The sequence below is a fragment of the Spermophilus citellus genome (assembly GCF_964194105.1).
Source record: "Spermophilus citellus genome assembly, chromosome: X".
Classification (NCBI taxonomy): Eukaryota; Metazoa; Chordata; class Mammalia; order Rodentia; family Sciuridae; genus Spermophilus; species Spermophilus citellus.
Genome location: NC_138190.1, coordinates 77783841 through 77806259, shown reverse-complemented (window position 1 = coordinate 77806259; position 22419 = coordinate 77783841). Strand labels below are relative to the sequence as shown.

Sequence of the window (22419 nt, the reverse complement as noted above, 5' to 3'; positions counted from 1 at the left end):
AAAAAGGGAGAGAATTGAACAACAGCAGGGGAGGTAGAGAGGGAAGATGGGAGGGGAGGGGAGGGGAGGGGGGATAGTAGGGGATAGGAAAGGTAGCAGAATACAACAGTCACTAATATGGCATTATGTAAAAATGTGAATATGTAACAGATGTGATTCTTCAATCTGTATTTGGGGTGAAAATGGGAGTTCAAAGCACAATTTGAGTCTAATGTATGAAAGATGATATATCATGAACTATGTAATGCGATAAATAATCAATAAAAAAAATTAAAAAAAAATATTCTCTCTCTCTCTCTCTCTCAAAAAAAAAAAAAAAGCCAGACAACTAGCACTCCTGTATATGAACAGAAAGTAATTAAAAATTTATCTGAAGAAACAGAAAGGGGATCTACTTTCCTACATGATTATTACTAGGATCAAAATTAACTACAAGGAATTTCTGAAGAAAATTTTGAATGTCCTCGTTACAAATTCTTTCAAGACATGCATATATTATGTATCAACATATAAATATATGTAGGTGAATTTGTTCTATGATATGTATTTATGGGTGAAAGTTAATTATAAACTTTATTATTATTTCATACTTTTACTTTTATTGGCATGTTGACAGGAATATCAAAGATTTATTTACAGTGATTTTTATATTAAACTGGAAGCTTTGTTCTTACAACCATGACAACAACTTGGTTATAGCTACAATATTCATGGGCAAGCTTTTGCTGAAGTGCAGTATGTTCCTTGACTTTGTGGGTTCAAAAGGCACATTACCTCAGAAGAAATAAATTATGATAGTGAAGAAAAAAAGGGAAACTATGAAAGGAGACATTCTATCTAAATCTGTCACATGTACATTATTTATATATATCTTCTAATGTGGCAGTCCCTTGAAAAAAATCACAAAACATAAATAGAAGGGGGCTCTAAGGCATAGTAATAATTGGTACCCATGGATTTTTGTTTAATATACGTGAGACTTGGAAGTACTTACACTTTTGCTTTATACTGCTTTTCCCTTACTTGAAACAAAGATCAAGCATAATTGTCATAAAATTCAGTTCTTATTTCTCATTTACTAAGTCTTCTGTTATTTGGCAAGCAGCACAGTGTGTGAGAATAGCACTACATTTGAAGCCAGAAAACCTAGATGCTAACCTGGTTTCTACTATATGATACTTGGGTAAATTTAGGATATGACGTGAACTTTCTCATTTGTAAAACGGGAAATATTTGTTTGGCTTTCCATATAGGGCAATTGTAAACCTCAAATGAGATGTTATATTAAAGTTTTACTTTAAAAATATATAGTGAAGTGCCATTTTAAAGTATCCAGAGATGGTTTTCTTACTTAAATATATTGATTTTTATTTACTACATGGATTCTCAATTTTAAAAGAATTAGAACAAATTAAGGCCACAGTTAAATTCTTTATTTTATTTTATTTTAATTTGTTATATATGACAGCAAAATGCTTTACAATTCATATTACACACATAGACATAATTTTTCACATCTCTGATTGTATACACAGTAGAGTCACACCATTCGTATCTTCATACATGTACTTAGGATAATGATGTCCAATATGCCACAGTTATATTCTATTTCATGTAATTTAATTATTCCTACTTCCAAGCTTTTGTCTGTGTTCTCATTTTCACTCACAGTTCTACTCTTCCCATATAGAAACGTACCATAAAACCTTCAATCAGCTGGGCATGGTGGCACAAACCTGAAATCCCAGTGGCTCGAGAGGTGAGGTAGGAGAATCACAGTTCAAAGCCAGCCTCCGCAATTTAGTGAGGCCCTAAGCATTATAGTGAGACCTTGTCTCAAAATAAAAGTAAGAAGGCCTGGAGATGTGACCCAGTTGTTAAGCTCCCCCCCACTCCCGTTCAATTCCCAGGAAGAAGAAGGAGAAGGAGAAGAAGAAGAGAAAAAACAAAGAAACTTCAGTCATCTGCAAACCCAAAATGAATTTGTTCTTCTTTTGTTTCTCATGCATTTGTTGGTTAGTACTTACTTTCCCAATTTTTTTCATATCTCAGTATTTTCTCCAAAATTGGAGCGATCCTTCTGGAATCATCAACTCCTTGAGGTTGGAAATTATATCTTTAAATGACAGTATCTAATATTTAATGAGCTCAAACTTTGTGTTATACACTGTTTTACATGCTTAACCTGTACCAATTCATTTAATGCTTATAACTGCATTATTATCCCTATTTTGATGAATTAGAAACTGATTAGTTGTCTGTTGAGGTTCCTGTAACATTCTCTCCCTACATGACCACAGAAAGGTTTAGTAACTTGCCCAATATCAGATAGTTAGGAAGCATCAGAACCAAGGTTCAAACCCAGGCAGTCTGATGCCACAATACATGTTCTTAATTTGCTATACTATTCTGCTGGATTGTTTTCAGGTTTAAAGTTTCAGAATGCAGGTCAGGTGTGGTGGCACATGACTATAATTCCAAAAACTCAAGAGGCTGAGGCAGGAGGATCACAAGTTCAAGACCAGCACCAGTAATTTAGTGAGGCCCGAAGCAACTTAGACTAAGTTGTCTGTAAATAAAATTTAGTGAGACTAAACTGTCTCTAAAAAAAAATAAAATAAAATAAAATAAAAAGGGCTAAGGATGTGACTCAGTGGTTAAGTACCGCTGTTAAATCCCCAGTACCAAAAAACAAAAGTTTGAAAATACAGGATGAATAGGTTTTAGAGATCTGATAAACACTTAAAAACTGTTTTAAGACAGCAGATCTTGGGTTAAGTGTTCTTAACACACATATAAATATATGGAGAGAGAAAGGAGAGGAGAGGAGATGGAGAGAAGGGGGGGGGAAGTAGCAGCAAGGGTTTATTTTTAATGATTTATTTGTTTATTTTAAAAACCAGGTTTAATTAAACTGCATACTTAAATTCTTAAGTTAGGTGAACATATGAATTATGGCCTAAAGACTATGGTTTTAGTTAGAAGAACATCTAAAGAATATTATATAGTATTTTAGCATATCAACATTAGAAGGACCTTCGTGTTTGTAATTCCTAATGGCAATATAATACCCTGTGGCATTAACATGCCACAGTCTTCACACACATTCCTTTGGTTGCCAACAGTCCTTTCAAACCTCATCAGCTATCTAAACTCTCTTTCATGATACACTTAAATTTTTACTTTGTTCAACCATTATGTCTTCTGTATCTTAAAAAAATCATTTCTAATCTTAAAGAACATTCTATATTTTAGTCTCCAGAATAAACACAAGTGATTTTATGTGTTTAACTGATAACAAACTTTGGTTTTCTGGCTTATAGAATCTCCCAGTTTTTCATTCTAGTAACATGATTTTGCATTTGTGCTTTTTTAAAAAAAATATTTTTATATGTATGGACCTTTATTTTATTCATTTATTTATATGTGGTGCTGAAGATCGAACCCAGTGTCTCACACATGCTAGGCAAGCGCTCTACCACAGCCACAGCCTCAGCCCTAACTAACTCCAATGGTGAAAAATTCAGAGGCTTGAAAAGTGAGATTAGATCTCAGAGCAATGTAAATTTGTGGGCCCTTTTTAGTAGGCACCATAGCACTGGAAGTAAGAACAGAAGCTCACTTATTCTATTCTACTTTATGTGTACAACCTGGGTTAGACTGGCTTTGCCTGATACAAAAATAGTGAAGTGTTTCTGAAAGGCCAAATCCAAAACATTTTCTTTGATCCATTCCAGATCTCTGTTACTCTAGACGAATCAAAAGACATTTTCTAACCCCTCATTCATCTGTTCATTACTTCACTTTTTTCTGCACTATATATAATCACGTCATAAAATCCCTTCCATGATAACCCTATTAAATCACAATAATATATATCTATTTTAAATTACAAAAGCGTAACCTGAAATTCATAAAACAGATTTACATGGAACATTTGCTCAAGTGACATTTAATATTGTATCCATAAGGACCTTTCTCTTGAAAGCTAGTCACTTGAACTAGGAAATGTTTTGCATGTCAATAATTCTAGCTTAGAAAGTAAGTTATCCTGATGGAAAAACGTCCTTTGGACACAGAATGTTGTATTCTTGATTATTCAAAGAGAAATGTAAACTAAGGGCTTGTTATTGCCCAGTTTTGTTGCACTATAGGTAAACAAAAATTACCATATTTGTTCCTGAATAACCACAATTACCTTGGTTTGGTGTTATTGTTTTTACTTTCACCTTCTTAACTTGAAAGATTAATTGTTTCTTGAATACCTAGATATGAGAACTAAAGATTGAAAAATAATGTTTTACACCCCATAACAAACCAAATTCATCTTTCTACAACTTTGGCAAATAATAATTCAAATTAATGTCTAATTTTGATCTCCCTTTTTAAAAACAACTTCAAACAACTGACAAAGAAAGCCAATAAAATTTATCCCCTTTAAGTAGTCTATGTAGTTTTCATTTTTATTGGATAAAGGTTATAATAGCTCAGCATAAGATCTGGCTCTTTTTTTTATGCACAGAAGGAATTTTTATTCCTAAATTAGCATCATGACTATTCTTCACGTACCTCAAAATTTTCACTTAAATCTAACTACTAAACTTAATGCATTTAAATCTAATTATAAGACTTTTCCAAAGCAAATCCTGCATTCTTGTGGGGCTTGATTCTGATTCTGTTGTGCAATATTTGGTACTGAACATAACTGGTATTTTGAATTAATCCTTTTTCCTGTTCTAGAAGGTGAAATCTGTACTCCAATATTGTCAGAATATTGAAATAAACTTAAAACTTCTTGATTCAAGGGAATTAGAAGATAGTGTATTAACAGAAAAAAATGAGCCTTTCTCGAGGCTGAAATAATTAGGAATCCTTATATGAGTGTTCATATCATTAGAAAATCTCAGGACTCAAGGAGCACCTTGAGATAGTTTTAAAGGAGCAGCTTGAGATGTTATTGGGACAGTTTTTATCTACGGACACATATGGGAATGCCCAGATGGACGACAAAAAATTCTGGTTAATTTTTAGAATTCTTTCCCTGATCAACAGCATTATTTATTTATCAATCAACCTTAGGTTATCCATTTGGTTTGCTTCCTTTCAAAACAATATTGACAGCCAAAAGAAGTAATCCTCTTGGTTGTTCCATTTTTTTTTATTATAAATTATTCAACTGGATTTCTAGTACAAATTCTTTGGTGATTTTGGACAACATGAGTCAGTTTTTCTGAGACCTGCCCTCTATACCCTCTCCTCTCAGCCCCAATCCAGCCCTGAACAAAATAAGTTGAAAAAAAAAAAAGGTTTCTAGGACTAAAATTTTGAGGCCACAACTCTGAAACACAGAATAAATAAAATCGCAAGGTCTTGTTAATCAAGCTATTACAAATATGGTTATGGTACTTTCAATATAGAGACCTATTATAATTATCTTGACTATGCCTACAAATAACTTGTGGATGTTTCACTAATTAAAAATCTTGCATTCTGGAAATTGAAAAGGGTCACATAGCTCAAATTCCCATACTTTGTTTGAGTCCCCTCTAGAGTTTCCTGTGAATGTTTTATTAATCCTCTTTTAAAATAACAAAGAATTAAAAAAGAGTACAAGACCACAAAAAAGAAACAAAGAACAAGTGCAATGAATAGATAAGAATTATAAATATAGTTAGCTATTAATCCAATTATATCAATAATTGCCTTAAATGTGAACAGTCCAAATATATGAATGAAAAGACAGAGACTGTGAGAGTGGATTAAGAAAAAGACCAACTATATGTTATCTACAAGAAACCCACTTTAAATGTAAAGACTGAGATAGATTAAAATTAAGTGGATGGAGGAAGATATACTCTGATAACACTTAAAATAAACCTAGATACATATATGAATTTCTAAAAAGGAGGCTTCAGAGCAAGGGAAATTTTGAGTGATAAAGAGGGTCACTACATAAAAATAAAAGGGTCAATTCTTCTCAAAGACATAAAAATCCTTAGTGTGTATGTGCCTCACAGCTTAGCATCAAAGTGCATGTGGCAAAAATAGAACTGCAATGAGAAATAGATGAATCCACTATTATAGTTGAGTACTCCCAACATCTCTGTATAATTGACAGATCCAGCAATTACAAAACCAGCAATGGCATACTTGAACCAAACAGCACCATCAATCAACTGGATCTAATTGACATCTATAGAATACTTCATTCAACAATAGCAGAATGCACATTCTGCTCAAGCTAAATGAAAATTCACTAAGAAAAACCACATTCCAGGCAACAAAACACACTTAACCAAATTTTCAAAATAAAAATCATACAAAGTATGTTCTCAGACCACAAACAAATTAAACTAGAAACCAATAATAGAAAGATTACTTTGAAAACTCCTACACACTTGGAAATTAAACAACACAATTCTAAATAACACATGGATCAAAGACGAAATCTCAACAGAAACTTTTAAATGTTGTTAAATAGATGAAAATACAAATTACCAAATTTTCAATATTCAATGAGACCAGTGCTTGTAGAGAAATTTACAGTATTGAAAGTATATATTAGAAAAGAACAACAATCTAAAATCAATAATCTAAACTTCAACTTTAGGACGCTAAAAAAGAGGGGCAATTTAAATTCAAAGTAAGCCAAAGAAAAGAGAGAAAAATTGGAGCAGAAGTAACTGAATCTGAAAAACAGGACATCAATAGGAAAAAACAACATCCCCAAAAGCTGGTTCTTAAAAGAAATAAAGTTGATAATCCTCTAACCAGATTAAAAGAGAGAAACCACAAATTACTAACATCAAAAATGAAAGAGGAGCCACTAATTTGGTTCGCACAGACATTAAAGGGATAATAATGGACTATTGTAAACATTTCATGCCTCAAACCTTAAAAATCTAGATGAAATAGACCAAGACCTTGAAAGATACAATCTTACTACAACTCAAGAATAGATAACCTAAATATAACTGCATCTATTAATGAAATTGAATCAATAAATAATAATCTTCCAAACAGAAAGAACCTAGCCCAGACTGGTTCACTAGGGAATTCTATCAAACACTGAAGGAAAAAAAATGATATTAATACTTTACAGTCTCTTTTAGAAAATAGAAGAGAGAATATCCTTGACTCACTCCATAAAACCATTACGATCACAAAGCCTAAACCAAAGGCATTGTAAGAAAGGAAAAATACAGGTTAATATCTCTCATGAATGTTTGATGCAATTCCTCAATAAAATATTGATCAATCAATCCTACAGTGTATTAAAAAATGATGCACAAGAACAAAGTGAGATTTATTATGTGTATACAAGGCTGGTTCAACATACAAAAATCAATTAGGAACCAGGCACAGAGGCATGTACCTATAGTAGCTATTTGGAGGCTGAAGCAGGAGGATCACTTGAACCCAAGAGTTCAAGATCAGCCCGGAACACATTGTGAGACCCTATCTCATAAAAACATCAATTAATGAAATCCATCGCATCAACAGTCTAAAGAAGAAAAATCAGAATCACATAATATTATTAATGAAAGTATCTGGAAAAATCTAACATTAATATAAAATACATATTAATGACTTAAAAATTAAACTTTCAGCAAACTAAAAATAGAGGGGGACTTCCTCATCTTGATTAGAAAACAACAACAACAAATCTGACAACATACTATACCCTAAGATTTGGAAGAAGGTGAGATATATGCTCACTACACCCTTATTTAACATTGCACTGGAAGTCCTAGTTAATACAATTATTCTAGAAAGGAAGATGAACCCATAAGTTTTTTTAATTATAAATACTTTATTTAACTAGAAGGTACAATCTCAGGGGTTTCATAGTTTAAAAAGCTACAATCACATTATGTTGAAACTACATTAAAAAATAGGGCTGTAAATGAAACTGCTTTTGACCTCACCCATTTCTGCACAGACTTTGTGGAATCTGCACAAGGAAATATCTTCTCCTTTGCTCTAATTAATTGTTATTGTACGTAAGTTGCTTTCTATTCCAGCATATCCAGAGTGGTGAAATAATAAGGCCAGCCACATAGCCAAAGGTCTCTCCAAGCGTACAAGAGATGGGCCATACCTGCCATGGTCTTTCCCAATCCAGTGGAATAGGAAATGCTCTAAGCCATGCTCCTACAAAACTAGAAATTGTAGTGATCTGGAGACTATTCTCCCAAATAGATGTAACTCCATTTCTCCTGAAAACTCATAGCCATGCTTTGAGGTTTGATCCTAACAAACATAAACAAGGTATGATAGTAAAAGTAGACAAAAGAACTGCAAATAAAAATGTTTCCAACACAAACTCTATTAGCGGTGCTCCATATAGAACAAAAATCACATGAAAGGAAAAGCAAGACATAAGAAAGTAGATGCAACATTTCAAAATATTACTCTGCACTAAAAAATGACAAAATCATGGAATTTGCAGGGAAATGGATGGCACTAGAGCAGATTATGCTAAGTGAAGCTAGCCAATCCCTAAAAAACAAATGCCATCTTTGATATAAGGAGAGCAACTAAGAACAGAGCAGGGAGGAAGAGCATGAGAAAAAGATTAACATTAAACAGGGATGAGAGGAGGTGGGAGGGAAAGGGAGAGAGAAGGGAAATTGCATGGAAATGGAAGGAGACCCTCATTGTTACACAAAATTGCATATAAGAGGAAGTGAGGGCAAAGGGAAAAAAGAGAGAAATGAATTACAGTATATGGGGTAGAGAGAGAAGATGGGAGGGGAGGGGGAGATAGTAGGGGATAGGAAAGGCAGCAAAATACAACAGACACTAGTATGGCAGTATGTATAAACGTGGATGTGTAACCGATGTGATTCTGCAATCTGTATACGTGGTAAAAATGGGAGTTCATAACCCACTTGAATCAAATGTATGAAATATGATATGTCAAGAGCTTTGTAATGTTTTGAACAATAATAAAAAAAATTTTAAAAATTAAAATTAAAAATAAATAAATAAATAAATAAAAATTCTGGTTACCTTAGGTGATAATGAATTTCTTTTAGAAATACATTTGGTTTCACTACCAAATATAATACTACATTGACAGCAGTTACAAAAACAGAATAGATGCACCACCACATCAAGTGTGTTTCCAATATTGAAAAGTTCTCCAAGAATACTGATGGAATGAAGATGCTTAGTAAAATTGAAAATATGCATAAAAGATGGGTATACAGTAGTCTCTTGATATCTGTATCTTTCATGATGTTTTCTTTGGTGGCTATCTAACTCTCCTGCCCATGGAAGGGAAGGGGAGGCACTGCCTCCCACTGTCAGGTGCGACGGGCTGCCATGACCCTCTTAAACCGATAATTTTTGAGGTACTGTTTGTGACTACATTTCCTGGATGGACATAATACAACAAACAAGGATGAAACTAGTTTCAATTTTAGCTAAGAATGCAGTTCACAGATTAAAGCTGTTGGTATTCAAATCAAAGAACTCTCTTAATTTATAATGGCATAATTGTCTATCTAATCATGTCTATCATTGTCTGTCTAATCCAAGGTCTGGGATTATCTAATTCCAAAACATAAAAAAAGTTCTGGAATTAACAAGTATGTAGAGACAGGTTGTAAGATAAAAAAGTTAACGTACAAAGTCAATTGCTTTTCTATAATTCAGCAAAAAACATTTGGAATTTAAAATTAAAATCACAACACCATTAATATTAGCAGTTAAAAAATACATATAAATATAACAAAATATGTACACAATTTATATGCAGAAACTCTAAAACTGATGAAAGAAATCAAGAACTAAATAAATGGACATATGTTACATATACATGCATAAGAAAACTGAATATAGGCAAGATATAAGTTCTTCTCATTGTATTTCCAGCCAAAATCCCAAAATGGTATTTTTATTCCAAAATGGTATTTTTTAGGTAGCAACAAATGGTTTCTAAAGTATATATGAGAGGGCAAAAGACTCAGAAAAGCAATCATAATATTGAAGGAAAAAAAGTATTATAAGTGATACTATCCAAGTTCTACACTTACCTAAAAGCTACAGTAATCAAGATACTGTGATATTGGCAATTAATAGACAAATATTTCAATAGAACAGAGTAGGGAATTAATCTATAAATTTCATCTAACAGATATTCTGTCTACCTACAGTGTGATGTGGATGCATGGGCATTTTTATACACTAATTGACAATATTTAACCATTAAAAACTCTACTGGCTTCTTCTACAAAAGAGGAAAGAAATTCTAACTAAACTGCCATACATATAACATATTTTTGTTCTTGTGAAACACAGAAGTTAAAGACAGATTAAATGAAAATTATCCCTAAGCCTGTTATCCAGAGATAATCATTACTAACATTGACATTTTATTATCTTTATTTCCAAGTGCTTTTCTATTCATATGTCTACATAAAATATATAATCTTTTCAAAATGAGCCCATACTAATACATGTGGAACTTTTTTTAGGTAATGAGGTTTGAAACCAGGCGCATTCTACCACTGAGTTACATCATCAGCACTTTTTTTTTTTTTTTTTCAGACAGGGTCTCACTAAGTTGCTAAGGTTGGCCTTGAACTTGTTATCCTCCTGCCATGGTCTCCCAAAATCTCTGTGATTGCAGGCATGCACCACTGTACCTGGTTATACTGGGACATTGTAACTTAATTTTTTTACACTAAATAATTTGAATCTCATGCTGTGTCAATAATATACTTGTATATCACTTCTCATAGATGTGCCATAATTTATGTAATTGATTCCCTATAATTGGACACTTAGAGTGTTTCCTATCGTTTGGTATTGTAAATAATGGTATAATGAGCACTGTTACACATATTCCTTTGTGCATAAAACAGAGGATTACGTTAGAACAATTTTAAACATGAAATTGTCAGGTCAAAATGTTTACCTTTGTTAGTGTTTGGTGCATTTCCTAGCAACAATATTTTGCTCACTTTAAATAATCCCTTTTAAATAGATTTCCTATACTTTATCTTAACTTATTATCTTTGAAATAATCATGTTAAGCACTGCATACTCTTTTTTATTGATGTTTAAAAAAATAAATGACAGCGGAAAGCATTACAATTTTTATTACACACATATACCACAATTTTTCATATCTTTGTATATAAAGTATTTTGACACTCAATTCGTGTCTTCATACACATACTTTGGAAAATGATGTCTATCACATTCCACCATCCTTGCTAATCCCCTGCCCCCTCCCTTTCCCTCCCACCCCTCTGCCCTATCTAGAGTTCATCTATTCCTCCCATGCTCCCCCCTCCCTACCCCACTATGATTCAGCCTCCTTATATCAGAGAAAACATTTGGCATTTGTTTTTTGGGATTGGCTAACTTCACTTAGCATTATCTTCTCCAGCGCCATCCATTTACCTGCAAATGCCATGATTTTATTCCCTTTTATTGCTGAATAAAATTCCATGGTGTATATATGCCACATTTTTTTTTATCCATTCATCCACTTGAAGGGCATCTAGGTTGGCTCCACAGTTTAGCTATTGAAGCACTGCATACTTTTAAACAAAATGATATTTTTACCAGAAAGATTTCTTCCTCCTTATTTGATAAAGTAATTTAATCCATATGTTTGATGACTAGAACAATTTTAGTATCCAACTTGAGCTTCCTTTGTTCTTTTTAACTTTTCTCATTTTGCCAGATAATGTAATATTCTCTCCCTCTAACAGTAGTTTTCTGTGTGTCTTTCCCTTTGCTTCTTCCCTATTTGTTACTAAGGCCTTAGTTAAGCTACTTATATTTCTGTGTCTTTAAGGAAGGCACACTTAAGTATCTGCCATCTATTATATCAGCTCTGCTAGATCCAAGTTTCACTAACCTCTTTCCAAGCTTCCTAGGGCTAAAAATAGCTTTACTGGTAACTTATTAGTCACTAGGATGTTAGATTACTCTTTGCCCTAGGAGTAGGAAAAAAGGCCATGGCAGCAGGGCAGTAACACTATAAATTAGGAGCACTGTTGTAACATGAAAAGTAATTGTTATAGTGAAGAAAATAGGATCAAAAATTTGTGTTGGCTCTTTCTTTGTCCCTGATCCCATCCTTGCCTACATTTTGAAAGCTCACCTAATGTGACTATTCCCTTTCCCCTTCTATTCACTCTTCTCCTTTGTTACAAACATATACTCAGGGGCTGGGGATATAGCTCAGTTGGTAGAGCGCTTGCCTCACATGCACAGCCCTAGGTTTGATCCCCAGCACCACACACACACACACAAAAACCCATAAACAAATATTCATTTTAGTAACAATTATTTTTGCATGCCCACCATATTCCAAACACTTTTTGCATAGTGAACACTTTGTGTTTGATAGTTTTCAGGATCATACCCGAAGAATACTGGTTAGAAATCTCTAATCTATTTTGTGCATAAAATGAGGAATGGTACATTTTCTCTTTGGGACAAAACTATTTGTATGGTAGTTGAGATAGCACATTATACCAAAACTGTAAACTAGCCGTAACTGTAAGAAGTACAAAAAGTAAATTAATAAGTTCATTTTTATTCATCAATCATTTATAACTAACTTCAGAGCAGTTTCCAGAATTAAAAATACTAGCCATTTGAAGGTAACAGAGGTGAGCTGTAACTTCAAAACATCATACTGCAGCCAGGCACAGTGGCACACATCTGTAACCCCAGTAATTCCAGAGGCTGAGGAAGGATCACAAGTTCAAGGTTAACCTCAGCAACTTATAGAGACCCTCTCTCAAATAAAACATTAAAAAGGCTAGGGATGTAGCTCAGTGGCAAATCATCCCTGGGTTCAATTCTCAGCCTAAATTAATAAATAAATACCATAAGCATGTATAATTTTTATTTATTAATTAAAATAATTAATAAATCAACTAACATAAAATAAAACAGTCCTTTCTACCATGAGCAAAGTTGTGAAATGAGTAGAGCTCTACTATACTTGCAATAGAAATTATGTCAGGCTCCTGAAAACCCACATTGTGCAGTTTTTATTCAGATAATTTAACAGAAGTGCTCTGAGTTGGCCTTTCCCTAGAACCCAGATTTTCCTAGCTCCTTCCTGCAAACCCTTATCAAACCAGATTTGTTCTACTCCATTCAGGCTGAGTTTACTGTTTTCTAATGCAACAACTAGAAAATAATGGACAAAGGAAAAACAGAGAGAGAGAGAGAGAGAGAGAGAGAGAGAGAGAGAGAGAGAGAGAGAGAGAGAAGGGATGGAGGGAAGAAAGAAATAGAAAATTCTTCCAGTATGGTTAGGCTACATTTCATTCCTCATTTTTTTCTTACACATATACACCTCATTTTGTCCTCATTAAAACATGTGTACCTTTTTTTTGCAACTGTACAGAAAAAACAGTTTTTTAAATTTATGATTACTGATTTATTATAAAAAGATACAATTCAGGAACAGCCAAATGGAAGATATGTATGGGATAAGATATGGGGGAAGGGGCACAGAGCCTCTATGCATTCCCTGGGCATGCCATTCTCTTCCAGCACTTGCAGGTAGAACAATTCTTTCTTTGTTCACAGATTTTTTTTGTTCTTTTCAGATATATGTGACAGTAGAGTGTATTTTGACATATTATTACATACATGGAGTATAACTTATTCTAATTAGGATTCTATTTTTGTGGTTGTACATGATGTGGAGTTTCATTGGTCATGTATTCATACATGAACATAGGAAAATTGTGTACATTTTACCAGTGATCTCCCATAGGAAAAATGCCTTAAATGACTAACTCTCTGTAGATCAAATTAACAATAACAGCAATAGAATTAGAGCTAATAGTTTTATGGTTTATCAATAGGGCTTAAACATTTTTTTAGGTTTTAAAAAATTTATTCATTTCCTAATTTTTCCTTTCTTTCCCACAAGCTTTCATTAAACCAATTGTCAAATGTCAGGTTAACAGAAAAGCAGCTTAGTGACAGACTATATTGGAAGACCAGAACAAATCTTAGCCTCTTAGGCTAGTTAGATACTGCTTTGGTAGATACACTTTGTTGTGCCCATTTGATGGATGAGGAAACTGAGACCTGGAAAGTTTAAGCAGTTTGTCCATAGTTTCTTGACCACATTCTCCACACTGGATGAATTCTGGCTCTGCCAAGCCCTCTAGGGAAGGTGAGGTCTTCCACAGCCATTAGACCTTGACCTGGTAGACCAGACACCAGAAACCAACATCAAGAAGCTGGCTCGGAGACAGCAAGAGTTAGGCTGTGAATCAGCAGAGCTGATTCTATCATACATCTGGGCCTGCACCAGATCGACATAGAAAGGCACACCAAACATTGAACATGACATTTTAGAGTCATGTTCTGTTAACCACCTAAAGAAAAGCCACAGTTCTTTTTTTTTTCTAACCTTTTTTTAAAAAAAATAGGTGTGAACATACTTTATATACAGAGATATGAAAAATTGTGCTCTATATGTGTAATAAGGATTGTAATGCATTCCACTGTTGTCGTGTATGAAAGAAGAAAGAAAGAAAGAAAGAAAAAAAGAAAGAAGAAAGAAAGAAAGAAAGAAAGAGAGAGAGAAAGAAAGAAAGAAAGAAAGAAAGAAAGAAAGAAAGAAAGAAAGAAAGAAAGAAAATAGAGCTTAAACTTTTTATGGTTCCATCACAAAAAGGTGGTAAGTATGTGAGGTGATGCATATGTTAGTTTGGCTTAACCATTCCACAATGTGTGTGTGTATGTGTGTGTGTGTGTGTGTCTAAAAACATGTTTTATACCATGTACATATATAATTGTATATAGCATATACAATTTTATTTGTTAATTAAAATTATAGTAAAAATAACAATTCTAAAGCCAATAAGAAAAGAATTAATAAAGACAATTGTGAGGTAGAGCAAAGTGTCAGAAGAGTAACATCCTCTGGTGATTCTTTCCCTAGAGAGACAACAATTTGAACAGTTATTCAGGATGCAAACTATTTTCACAAATGCCAAGGAATCCAAGTAAGAGACCACAGTACCTGCTTTTTTAGTAATATAAAAAGTCAGATACACTGAAGAAGGCAGAAGGAAAAGAGTTGCCAGCATCACCCCTCCCCCAGTTCCAAGTAGCACAGCCCAGAGAGAGAGACCTCCTGATGGGGGAAGGGGTAGGGGATTAAATTCAGGCCTTAGACTTGAGACCCAGACCAGGCCTGCCACAGGTGAAATCCAATGCCAGGCAAACCCCAATTACCCACCCCCAGACAAGCACCCATGAACTGAGCTGTTGGAATTGTATTAACCAACCAAGCAGCTAACTGCCTCCACCATCACTTTTCCAACCTCAGGTGCAAAAGGGGGAATCAAGACTCTCCCACTGAGGAACAGGGCACAGAGGTTTCCATAGGACTTGCCTTAAAGGTCTACCTGGGCTTATTATACTAAGGATTAGCACCAGGCAGAAACATAAGGCCTCTATACTCAGACCAGAGTTTTCACTGAGTCCATAGGACTGACCAGACATCAAAGACTGTGTAACCATGGAACAGGGTCAAGTTTGGGTGTGCACCATTGTCGGGCATGGAGTGGGCCTGGAGAACCACCACGTGCTCAGACTGCCAAGGTCCCTGTGGCTATGAGACTCTGGTGTGACCCAGGCTAGTTTCAGCCTTAGTGGCCAAGAAAATCCATTCATCTATACTACTCCAACCTCAGGTAGTATAGTGTGAAGCAAGACTCCATTTGTTGGGGACAGGACAGGGTAGTAAGCTGAGGACTTTGCCCTAGAACATACTGCTGGACTAGCAAATCCTAATTAAGTAGAAGCTAATAGTCCCCATACCAAGACTTGCCAGCTGATGGAACCTCTGAAAGAGCTCCAATACAAGGGAAAGATACACAGCACCAGTCTATCAGACCTCTATTCCAGCCAGTACACCTGTGACTGATTGAGAAACACTTAGCTAGACCAACTTAGGGGAAAAAATGACTCAAAAAAATCAAAGATGAAAATTGAGATATTACAACTGGCATCACAGAAATACAAAGGATCATCAAAGATTATTATGAATAACAATATGGAAATACATTTGATAACCTAGAAGAAATGGAAAAATTCTATATGCAAACACTTTACTAAGATTGAATCATAAGCTGCTTCTCTGGGAAAATACCAAATGGCAGACGATGCTGGTGCAGCAGGAGGTCACAGAGGTCCTGGAGATCCCAGAATGGGCCATCTCTTGGCTACTTATACAGAGGCTTCAACAGTGGTTGCTGAGGCGGCAGTTGTGGCAGTGGTTGGAGTTGGAGCCTGGCCATGGCAGCAGGGCTCCTGGAGGCAAAGCCGAAGACAAGAAGTGCATCCTGGTCATGAAGCTGGGACACCTGGTCGAGGACATGAAAATCAAGCTCCTGGAGGATATCTGTCTGTTCTCTTTGCCCATCAATGAGTCTGAGATCATTGACTATTTCCCTGGGGGCATCACTCAAGGAGGAGGTTTTTGAAGATCATGCCTGTACAAAAGCAGATTCTGCTGGCCAGTAGATCAAATTCAAGGCATTTGTGGTTATCAAGGACTACAATAGTCATGTTGGCCTGAGGGTTAAGTGTTCCAAGGAGGTAGCTACTGTTGTCAGAGGGGCCACCATCCTGTTCAAGTTCTCCATTGTTCCTGTGTGGGGAATATACTGGGGGAACAATATTGGCAAGCCCCACACTGTCCCTTGCAAGGCAACAAAACATTGTGGTTCTGTGCTGGTGCCATTCATCCTTGCCCCCAGAGGTACTGACATTGTCTCAGCCCCTGTGCCCAAGGAGCTGCTGCTGCTGCTGGCTGGTATGGATGACTGCTTCACTTCTGCCAATGGCTGCACTGCCACCCTGAGCAGTTTTGCCAAGGCCACCTTTGATGCCATCACCAACACATACAGCTATTTGACCCCTGATCTCTGGAAAGAAACTGTTCACCATGTCTTCCTATCAGGAATTCACTGATCATCTTGTGAAAACCCACACCAAAGTCTCTGTACAGATGACCCAGGCTCCATCCAGCTGTAGCTAAAACATAAGGTTTTTATAAAAAAAAAAATATTAAAGCACATTAAACCTATTTTAAAAACAAAGATTGGATCATGAAAAAAAGAAAGAAAGTATCTCAAAATAACAAAGGCCATATTTAATAAATCAGCAGCTAATGTTATGCTGAATGGAGAAAAGTTGAAAGCTTTCTAAGTCTGGACAAGAAAGACACACACTTTTACCATTTTTCTTTTTTTTTTTTTTTTTTTTTTTTTTTTTTTAAAGAGAGAGTGAGAGAGGAGAGAGAGAGAGAATTTTTAATATTTATTTTTTTTTAGTTCTCGGCGGACACAACATCTTTGTTGGTTATGTGGTGCTGAGGATCGAACCCGGGCCGCACGCATGCCAGACGAGCGCGCTACCGCTTGAGCCACATCCCCAGCCCCATCCATTTTTCAATATTGTACAGGAAAGCCTAGCCAGAGCAACCAGGCTAGGCATACAAATTGGAAAAGAGGAAGTCAAGTTGTCACTATTTGTAGATGACATCATGTTACATATAGAAAACCCCAGAGACTTCACCCACAACTCTTAGAACTAATAAATGGATGCAGCAAAGTTACAGAATACAAAATAAATATATCAAAACCAGAAACGTTAGTAACATTGCTATATGCAAATAGCAAATTTTCTGAAATAGAAATCAAAAAAGCAATTTCATTTATACTCACTTATGAAAAATAAAATACTGAGGAATAATTTTTTTAAAAGAGGTGAAAGATCTCTACAATTAAACAAATTATTGATGAAACCATTGAAGAGGACACTAAAAATTACAAAGACATCTCATCTTCATAAGTTGAAAGAATAAATGTTGTTAAAATATCTATACAGCCCAAAGTAATCTACAGACTCAATGCAATCTCTATCAAAGTAACAATAGTATTCTTCACAAAACTGGAAAAACATCCTGAAATTTGTGTGGAAGCACACAAACCCCAAAATAGCCAAAGCCACCTTGAACAAAAAGAATCAAATGGAGGAATTATAGTACTTGAATTCAAAACATACTACAAAGCTGTAATAATCAAAACAGTGTGGTATTGACATAAAAAGACATATTGACAAGTAGAACAGAGAAACTAGAAGTAAACCCAAATATCTGAAGCCAACCGACTTTTGACAAAGATGCTAAGAACACATCATAGATAAATGGAGTATAATTTCTCATTCTTCTAGAAGTACATGATGTAGAAACACACCAGTCATGTAGTCATATATGCACAGAAGGCAATAATGTCCATTCATTCTACTATCATTCCTACCCCCAGACACCCTCCCCTTCCTTCACTCCCCTCTGCCTAGTCCACAGTACCTCTATTCTTCCCTAGTACTCCCTTATTGTGAATTACTATCTGCATATCAGAGAATACATTTGGTCTTAGGTTCTTTGGGATTGCCTTATTTAGCTTAGCATGATATTCTCCAGCTCCATCTATTTACTGGCAAATGCCATAAATTCATTCTTTTTTTATGGCTGAGTAATATTACAATGAATACCACATTTTTTTTATTCATTCATCTGTAAGGGGCACCTAGGTTGGTTCCATAGTTTGGCTACTGTAAATTGAGCTGCTATAAATATTGATGTAGCTGTGTTACTGTAATATGCCGCTTTTAAGTTCTTTGGGTATAAACTGAGGAATGAGATAGCTGGGTCAAATGGTGGTTCTATTACAAGTTTTCTGAGGAATCTCCATACTGCTTTCCAGAGTGATTGTACCAATTTGCAGTCCCACCAGTGATGTATGAATGTACCTTATTTGCCACATCCTTGCCAACATTTATTGTTGCTTGTATTTTTTCTTTTTTTTTTTTAAAGAGAGAGAGAGAAAAAATTTTAATATTTAATTTTTAGTTATTGGTGGACACAACATCTTTCTTTGTATGTGGTGCTGAGGATCGAACTCGGGCCGCACGCATGCCAGGCGAGCATGCTACCGCTTGAGCCACATCCCCAGCCCTGTTGCTTGTATTCTTGATGATTGCTATTCTGACTAGAGTAAGATGAAATCTTACAGTAATTTTAATAGGCATTTCTCTAATTGCTAAAGATGTTTAACATTTTTTCTTATATTTGTTGATTGATTGTATTTCTTCTGGGAAGTGTTTGTTCAATTCCTTAGCCCATTTATTGATTGGGTTATTTGTTGGTTTTTTTTGTTTTGTTTTGTTTTGTTTTGTTTTGTTTTTGGTGTTAAGTTTTTTGAGTTCTTTATATATCCTGGAGATTAGTGCTCTATCTGACGTGCCTGTGGTGAAGATTTTCTCTCATTCTGTAGGCTCTCTCTTCACATGTTTGTTTCTTTTACTGAAAAGAAGCTTTTTAGTTTTAATCCATCACATTTATTTATTTTTTTTCTTTTTAATGCCTTTATTTTATTTATTTATTTTTATGTGGTGCCAAGGATCGAGCCCAGTGCCTCACACATGCTAGGCAAGAGCTCTGCCACTGAGCTATAGCCCCAGCCCCATTTATTGATTCTTGATTGTGATTCTTGATTGTCCTTCATGATCTTTAGGAGTCTTGTTAAAGAAGTCAGGTCCTAGGCTGACATGGTAGATATTTGGGCCTATTTTTTATTTTATTAGGCATAGGGTCTCTGTTCTAGTGCCTAAGTCTTTAATCAACTTTGAATTGATTTTTTTGCCGAGTGAGAGATAGGGGTTTAGTTTCATTTTGGTGCATAAGGATTTCCAGTTTTCCCCAGCACCATTTGTTGAAGAGGCTATCTTTTCTCCATTGCATGTTTTTGGTGCCTTTATCTTGTTCCAGTTCTTAGAGGGAATGCTTTTTTTCCCCCCTCGATTTAGAATGACATTGACCTTGGGTTTAGCATAGATAGATTTTACAATATTGAGGTATGTTCCTACTATTCCTAATTTTTCTAGTGTTTTGAACCTGAAGGGGTGCTGCATTTTGTCAAATACTTTCTTAGCATCTATTGAAATGATCATATGGTTCTTTTCTTTAAGACTACTGATGTGATGAATTATGTTTATTGATGTCCATATGTTGAACCAACCTTGCATCCTTTCCCTCCCTTTTAAGGGTTTGATAGGGTTTTTTTCTATCACATTATGTCTCCTCCAAACCTTCTTGCATTGTCTCAAATGTGAGCTTATGAGGGATACCACATCTAAACAATAACACAAAATAACTCAATCCAGGTTCTTATTGATACTTTTGACATACTTTTGTACTCCTTAACCTGTAATTCCTTACCCCAAGTTCACAGCTTTTTTTTTTTTTTGGCTTAATATATGAGCTATTCCACTTTTCTTCTTCTGATCCCTAAGTTAGATGATACAGCCTCCTCAATCTCTCAATCTTCCCCCAGACAGTTCAGGACATTGCAAAAGGGTCCATTTTGCTCCATCCAGTTCAAGGAAGAGACTTGGGAATTGTACTACTGCTTTCTCCTGATTACACCATTTCCTAGTTACTATGCATTGAGGAAAAGGAAATCAGACTTTTGGAGGATTGGTTCATTGGCTTTGAGTTAAGATTAATTCTAGGAGAATCAAAATTTCACTGTGGTTCAACAGTCAGAGTGGGGGCTTACTGACATCAGATGTACAATAGAATTTTAGCTCAAGTCCATCATACAGTGGGTTCAGTGGATCCCAGAACTCATCCTTGTGGCTATTTTTCCCATTCTGGGATGCATAATTGGAATAGACATATGGTAGAATTTGCTCCCATTAGTTCTCTGACCTGTAGTGTGAGGACAACTATAATGGAAAAAACACAAATGGAAGCCACTAGAACTTCTTTTACCTAGAAAAATAGTAAATAGTAGGGGCTGGGGTTGTGACTCAGCGGTAGAGTGCTCACCTAGCATGTGCGAGGCTCTGGGTTCAATCCTCAGAACCACATAAAATAAAAAAATAATAAAGATATTGTATCCAACCACAATAAAATATTTTTAAAATAGTAAATGATAAGCAATACTACATTTCTGGAGATTTAGAGATTAGTACAATTTTCATATGAAGGATGCATGGGACTGGGGTTGTGGCTCAGTGGTAGAGCATTTGCCTAGCATGTGCAAGGCCCTGGGCTAGATCCTCAGCACCATATAAAAAATAAATAAATGAATAAAGGTATTGTGTCCAACTACAACTAAAATATAAATATTAATAACAAAAATGGATGCATGGATGGTGGCTTCTACCACAACCCCATTCATTTCACCTATTCAGCCTGTGCAAAAAACAGATGGACACTGAAGTACAGTGGAAAATTGTAAGCTTAACTTAGTGATGACTCCAATTGCAGCTGCTGTACCAGCTGTAGTTTCATTGCTTGAGCAAATTAACTCATCTCCTGGAATCCAGTATGTAGCTATTTATATGGCAAATGCTTTTATCTCTGGATCTTTTCAAAAAGACCATCTGGAAGCAGTTTATTTTCAGCTAACAAGTCCAGAAATATACCTTTACTTCCCAAACTCAGTGATATATCAACCCTCCATTACTGCTATGATTTAGTCTGCAGGGCCCTTGTTGCTTCTATCTTTCACAAGATATCACACTGGATCACTACTATGACATTATGCTTATTGGACTCTGTAAGCAAGAAGTAGCAACTACTCCAGACTTACTGTTAATATATTTTCATGTCATACAGGTGAAAATGAATCCAACTAAAATTCAGAGACCTTCAACCTCACTAAAATTTTCTAGGAATCCAGTGATGTGGATATATTGAGCTATCCCTTCTAAGGTGAGAGATAAAATTTTGCATCTGGACCTTCCTATGACAAAATAATGAGGCTTAGTGGGCCTCTTTGGATTGTGAAGGCAACATTTCCTCATTTGGGCGTGCTACTCCAGCCTATTAACCAAGTGTTCTCAAAACCTGCTAATTTTGAGCGCAGCCCAGAACAAGAAAAGACTCTACAACAGGCCCATGCTGCCATGGAAACTGCTCTGCTATCATAGCTCAAGGACTTAGAATCTTGAAGCAAAATTTGCCCTGTCATCCTCTACAGATTACTATGCTTTTTCAGAGAAATAGTTTTTGACTTTCTACTTGGTTTTAGTAGGAACTGATTCTTAACCATGGGCCACAAGATTACCATATGACTAGAGCTGTCCACCATGAACTTAATGTTATCTGACCCAAGAAGCCCTAATGTTGCACATCATCAAATGGAAATGGTGTCCATGGGATCAGGCTCAACGAAGCCCTAAATGTACAAGTAAGTTACATGAGAAAGTAACCCAAATGCCCATGGTCCCCAATCCATTTACATTACTTTTTCTCCTTCAGCCCACACCTATCACTTTATGGAGATATCCCTACAACTAGTTGACTTAAGAAGAGAAAATTCAGGCCTACCT

General features: G+C 35.4%; 2 pseudogenes across 2 annotated transcripts; one reads left to right on the top strand and one right to left on the bottom strand.

Annotated features, from left to right (window-relative positions):
- Positions 1 to 7987: 7987 nt before the first annotated feature.
- On the bottom strand, positions 7988 to 8384 carry LOC308639813 (phosphatidylinositol-glycan biosynthesis class F protein-like; annotated as a pseudogene). The gene has a single exon. The product of its transcript is annotated as a phosphatidylinositol-glycan biosynthesis class F protein-like (transcript).
- A 7781-nt stretch (positions 8385 to 16165) lies between these two features.
- On the top strand, positions 16166 to 17035 carry LOC308639682 (small ribosomal subunit protein uS5-like; annotated as a pseudogene). The gene has a single exon. The product of its transcript is annotated as a small ribosomal subunit protein uS5-like (transcript).
- Positions 17036 to 22419: the final 5384 nt, after the last annotated feature.